We start from the raw sequence: 7191 nt of genomic DNA on the forward strand, positions 1-7191 counted from the left end.
AGTCGGAACAAACTTTTAAATGAGGCCTTGTAGATCTCATAAGAGTGGAGATTCAACAACGGGATTGTTTATTTCCTGCCCCAAATTTGTTCGTAAACAGATTTTGGGGGGTGCTGATAAGGTCAAATCAGTGAAAGTTACGGAGTAAATACAACGGAACCCGGAAGCCATGCTCAAACGCCATTGGCTCACAGAACTCGTGGCCTCGGGAGGGTGGCTCCACCCACAAAAAACAGACAGTTTTTGAATAGAGGGTAATAGAGGCATGTTAGAATGGCTAGAATGCATAATGTGAGTGGTATATTAGGCAAAAAAAACTTTGAAAACATGTTTTGGGGACCTCAGAGACCTGTATTAACTTGTGTAAAAAGGAGCACAAAAGGTCCACTTTAAAAGGACTCTTAAAAAAGCAAACTGCAGGTTGTTTGTTGTGTTGATGAAAAAATCATCTTGATTAATATAATGTTGTAAGGGTGTATAATGTAAAGCTAACGTTATGTGCATGGATTAATTAATTCATTTATATGTGTGTGTGTGTGTGTGTGTGTGTGTGTGTGTGTGCGTGTGCGTGTGCGTGTGCGTGTGCGTGTGCGTGTGCGTGTGCGTGTGCGTGTGTGTGTGTGTGTGTGTGTGCGTGTGCCACTCCACACAACATGCACTACAGTCGGTTACTCAGGGAGTCTGCTGCCATTTGACCTCAGTCTTGACCGGTTGACCCCAGTTTGAACTTCGTCTGGCCCCTTTTCCCACCGACCAGAGGGGCTGTTTGGCCCTGGGCCCCGGCTGATGGTTCCTTGCCCTCCACTCGACCACGAGGCATCCAGCTGCCCCCGGACCATGGCAGAGCCAAGCGGGCCCCACGAGGGCCAACATAACATGAGTGTGTCTGAATCTATAATATGATCTATAATATTCATGGATACTTAAAGAATGTATCTAACTTCAGCATCAGAATCAGATTAGAATCTGTTTTTTTTCGGTCAAGTGTATATTATAATAGCCAAATAAAAATAATTTTATAAAAAATATAAAATATTATTGTTATGATATTATAATAATATTGATAAAATGTATTAATTAATATATAAATATATATAAATATATAATATAATATAATATATTAAAAATGTAATGTGATAATTAAAAAATAAAAAATTAAATAAGTTAAAAAGCCATTTCTGAGGCGAAGTGGCAGTTTGATTGCAAGTAACTTCATGACTTTGGTGTTAGCCTCTGTTGTGATCACTATTTTTAAGTATGTTAGAAACTTAACAGAGCCTTGACAGTTCACAAAATAGAAAATATGGGTTTGAACTGCAATTGAACTCTGCATAATTCCGTTGCAAATGCTTGCCGCTTTGCTTTGTTCTTGATAACTGATCTCTGTTGTTAAAAAGAAAAAAGCAAAGAAAAGCCGCCTACGCACAGTGAAACAAACTAAGATTGAAAGACTTTCTAAAGCAGCCTCTTGGCTCAAGCCCTGACCGATAATTTCCCATAAGCCAAGACGAGCGCAGAGCGATGGCTCCCATTGGCCCCGGGCCCTAAACAAGGAGTTTTATTGGCCGCGGGCCCCGTCTGTATGAGCAGAAGGGTCAGTTGGCCCTTGGCCCTGCTCCCCTGACTCCGTGCACATGGCTATTAATCCCAAACACTGTGGAGTCTGTAACTTACAGATCCAAAGGAATAAAATCCAACCCGAGAGCAAAATGTTAATGCTGTCATTTTTTGTTTTCTTTGCAATTCTTAATAGAAAACAAAATATTATATTCATAAAGGATCTTTTATTTGAATTACAAGGTCCGACTATTTACTCCAATTCATTCCAATACATCAACCATGTCTGCTGTAGATGCTCTGTTTATTGAAGAGGAAAGAGCGATAACTTGTCACAAATGGAGAATTTAATCTACTGCATACATTTATTCATTGTATGTAGTGGATTTAGGAAACATAATTCAACATAGAAAAAATAACAAAACAAACAAAAATACATGAGGATCTAAACACACGTCCTTTATCTTGAATGGAGTTGATTCAAAACAACAACGACAGAACTTGCCGTGTCAACTCCCTGTACTGTACTGTATCTTAACACATTTCAAAATAAAAGTCCCATTTATGATCAGTAACGGCCGCGGGACAGCGTCGCACATGACACGTGGCAGGTTCAGCGCATCCGTAAAGATCACATTTCTATTCCCGCCTTCAGCGGAGAACGTCCCGGACTCCAAGTGACGAGGCTCGCAGCGTGCACATGGCGGCTGACAGTGTTCGTCACGTGCGCTCGCCCCCTTGTCAATGCTCGCCCTGACGGCTCAGTGGGGGAGTACTGTATCTGGGGCCGGGCGCATCCCTCTCACTTTACATTTGGGGAGGGAACACAGAGCAACATCCATCTAGCTGTCACAGCGCGGGGTCCCCAGAGAGGCACGGGCCAGCACCGCGAACAGACACACACACACACACACACACACACACGCTCACACACACACACACACACCAAAACACATCTTATCTCCATCCGACAGACCATTGGTTGCTCATTAGATGCGAGGCGTACAGAGAGCCTCATGGAGACAAAGAGTTACTATGCTAATGCTCTTTGATTTTCCTCTCTTCCCTCCTTTCACAGCTGTAGTAAAATCTTTCCCTCTCCTTTATCTTTCTTTATCTTTCGCCTCCTCTGCTCCTCTACCTCTTTATCTTATTCAATCTCTTTTAAGAACTTTTTGGAGGGGGGGGGGGGGGGGATTTTATTTTCATGAACTCAAAGAACACCGCTTCAAAACTGCTTTTTTTTTTATATCTTTAATCAGGAGGAACCGTCATAACAAATATTGGTCAGAAAAAAAAAAAATCCATTAATGCCAGAACACTGAGAACAAGGGAAAATATATCTTCCTCCATTTAGCTTAACAGTTTTTACAACACTGAGGAGACACTTCATGGACTTCATGTCATTTTTCTCTTTCTTTCCAACACTTTTCAAATTTGGAATAATAATACATTGTGAATAATAATAATAATAGAGGACAAGAAGGTTCTGATCAACAATTTGTTAATTTTAGTTCAATCCTTTATTCATAAATGAGGTATTCAAAAATCCCCACGAAAATGTATTGTCTTCCTTTTGATGATTCTTTAAAACTCATGAGAAGAAAAATGCACTCAAGAATGCACTAAAATGATCTTATTTACTCTGAGATTATAATGTAATATGACCCCCTCATTTTATTTATTCTATTTATTCTATTATTTTAAATATTGTAGGTTTCCTCGTGGCAATTCAAATTTTAAGCAAAAAATAAAGCGCTGGATTGACTACAGCTGTGTGCACCAGTGGCTAAGATAATCTTTTCAGCTTTTTTCAGCTGAGTATCCCCTTCGCTAGCACAAATCATTTTTTGGGAGAAATAAATAAAAAAAAGTTTTTACATTTTCTGAGTACCCCCTTCAGTACCCCAACGTACCCCGAGGGGCAACCCCTTTAAGAAACACTTTGTTTAGTGCACTACCTTCTGGGCCTCCCCTGATCTGTTTTGTTATTGCATTTCTTATTTTATTTTTGTTTGCATGTTTCCATCTACCGGTCTATTAATCTTTTCCTCATCTTTCTGTTCCTCTCTCCCTCGCTCTCTCTCTCTCTCTCTCTCCCTCTCACTATCATCTCTGACCAGACCTGGTGGTGTTAGTCTTTCCTTGTTTGATCACACCCAGCGTCTCATTTCGGCCCTGTTTGAGGGGCTAATGTGGATCATTTAATAATAAATGCGTTTCCATGTGTAAATGTGCTCGGTGGCATAATGGGCGGCTTAATAGAATGAGCTGATACTGTCAATACGATTAGCTCTGATATATGTTGAGTAGGAGTGTGTGCAGCAGGCGGCCTAATATGTGTTTCAAGAGTAATTGATTGTTTTTTAAAAAAAGAAGACATTGAGGATTTATCGGCCCGAAGAATAAGGGAACAGTAGAATCCCCGCCAACCCAAATTGTGTTGTTACTGCTGAAGGAATGACTTTCATGGGGGAGTGCGACAAATGAGCGAAATATGAGGGTGATTCATCAATATACGTATATACTGTGTTCTCTCCAGGGGTAGGAAGCGCAGTAGAGTTTACTGCTGAACTATTCAGTTCTGTTCAAGGTATATTCTTGGCTGTAGAAATATGGTTATTTTCATTTAATCTTCACATATTTCATTGATATTTATTTATGGATTGAACTAGGTGAGAATCATTTCAACATCTCCCTCCCCTGGCGGCGGAGCGCTGGAGTGCTTTATTTTGTGTTTAATGTGCATTTCATTGTGTTTAAATGTGTGAATATCCTTCAGCAGAGTCAATGATACCATTGTAAATCCTGACACACCACAGGGGGTCACACACACCGACGGGGGGGGGGGCTGTATAGAGTCCAACTGCTGTTAACACAGACAGGCACAGGCGCACACACACACACACACACACACACACACACACACACCGTCTCCCATATGGGGCTATACAAGAGGTGTGGCAATGGGAATTGGTGGGATTAACATGTGAACAATAGGGTGGGAAAAGACACACACACACATACACACACACACACACACACACATACACACACACCCCAGCAACCTAGATGTGAACACAGTGTATATATAGACATAAACATGAGGTATCCGCAACAAAGGGAGATATAGGTGCTAGTGTTAATGCTTAAACATGAATGTTGTTCGGTTATTTGCAAAAAAGGTGTGACAAGAAAGCAAAAGGAGAAGACTTATTCTCAAAGTTGTGTCATCCAGTGTGTTCATGGTGTGCCCTCGTGGGTGATTTAGTTCACTGAGAGTTTCAAACATTGTGTCCTGAATCAGGTTGAAAGAGAAAATAATGTTGTACTGTTAAACTGGCCCTTGTCTGCATGTTGATTAGTGAACCTCTACTGTCTATATCTTAATAAAATCAACTCACCTAAAATAATACTAAAATAACCTAATGAAACACAGGTACTGGCTGCAAACTGAATCGATTTGAGGATTGTATAACTGTCTTTCTCTGTTCTCCAGAAGAGAATAATAACTGTTTTGACCCGTTGACGGGGGAACAAGTTGAGGACTCACAGTAAAATAAAAGCGCGTTACCTGCGAAGCCGTGGGGCTTTTATCTTGAAACCTTCTCAGTGTCGACCGGGTCCAGGAACCTTCCAAGAAGTCTGAATTTTCAAGCAAAGGTCGAAATCAAAAGCTAATGATGTGAAGACCTTGAAGCTTCTCAGATCTCCACGCATTTCTCTAATCGCCCGGACCAATCAGCGGCTGTAACCTCCAGATCCGTTCCAGTTACATCCGAGAGCCAGGGGCGCAGCGGTGAAAAATCAGCCCGACCGATTCAGTGTTAAAATAAAATACCTTCAGAGTTAACCACGGGGTTTGGTGTCAGGATTGAGATACAGCAACAGGAATTGTCACTGTATCTCAATATTCCGTTTCTCTCAGTGGCGATGACCGACATTTGCATTGAACTCATAGCAGTGAGTGATGATCGAATAACACAAACACTCTAGAGTATATTTAAAAACAAGTCCAAGATTAATAAAAGACTGCACACACGCCACACACCACCCGAGTGGCGTTTCCAGGGCCCTCCGACACAGAGACGCAGGCGACGGGGATAAAAAAAAACACACCAGTTTTGTTGCAGAGATTGGGCACGGTGGAACAAGCCCGGAGCTGATGGAAGACATGTCATGACAACGGCTCCTCTCCTACGTGTCTGTGTCTGTGTCTGTGTGTGTGTGTGTGTGTGTGTGTGTGTGTGTGTGTGTGTGTGTGTGTGTGTGTGTGTGTGTGTGTGTGTGTGTGTGTGTGTGTGTGTGTCAGTGTGTGCGCGTGTGTGTGAGTGGGGATGGGGGTTACAGCCGCCCTGATCCGGGGCCCAATTATCCGGACCCAAGGTGGGTGTGGCTGCTTAAACCACACACCACCCCCCACAAAGACGTCTGGGGGTCTTCAAAGGCTAGAACTGCAACCTGAAAATGGCCGAAGGGAGGCGGCGCCAGCATGTCAGCAAAATTGATCTCATGATGAATTGGTATCAATCCTAAAGGACAGGGAGTTGGTCCTGGTCAGCGGCGTCTTCGTACATAATATTAACTTACCCAGGTGACTCCATGAAGTTGAGGAATATTTTATTTATTTGCTTGTCTCTCTCTCTCTTCTTCTCTTTTTTTATGCTTTAACTGGAGGTTCTGTGCATTTATGCTGGCCTTGTTTGTAACCTTGATTATTAATTAAAATTAATATATTTAACTGTGCTTTACAATCGGGAACAGATGAATACATGTACATTACATTAACACATAGATTAATAAAGACCTGTATAATACATATATAGATACATAATACAGCATTGTAGTATATGCCACTTGGGGGAACAAATGCAGGTTTCATAAAAAGTTCTAAAATAATCGTTATTTTCATAATAATTACATAATTATCATAATGTCATCATTAGTGAGTCTCCATAAGATCACCACAATGAGGGATTGATCTCCAAAGAAGACAAGCGAAATGCACGTGAACGTACAGAAAATTTCAAACACAGCCTCGAGCCTGAAACAGATACAGGAACACAGGTGCAAGCTGTTGTGATTATGGTGAGTAATGAACACATACATCCATCTGTGTGTGCGTGTTTGCCTGTGTGTGTGTGCCTGTGTGTGCGCGTGTGTGCGTGTGTGTGTGTGTGTGTGTGTGTGTGTGTGTGTGTGTGTGAGTAGATGTTTTTGATACGGCCAATTGCTTAAGGGGGATGTTCGAGCGAGTGTGTGTGTTTCACAGAACCCCCTCTGTGTCACAACATGCTCATGAAAACTCTCCTGTATCCCAGATGGTGTAGGTATAACTTGCACACACGCACACGCACATATACACCCGCACACACTTACACACATACACACGCCCACATGCACACACTTACACACGCACACACACACACACACATACACGCACACACACACGCACGCACACACACACACACGCGCGCACACACACACGCGCGCACACACGCACACACACACATACACACACACACATGCGCACAAACACACACACACCCTTATTAAAGTGGTTGTTGATTTTTTTTTTGTGGATTTGCTTCTAAACTCGGTCTCAAGGTCGTGCGTCTCACTCAACACATAAAT

This window comes from Zeus faber, assembly GCF_960531495.2.
Source record: "Zeus faber genome assembly, chromosome: 8".
Lineage (NCBI taxonomy): Eukaryota > Metazoa > Chordata > Actinopteri > Zeiformes > Zeidae > Zeus > Zeus faber.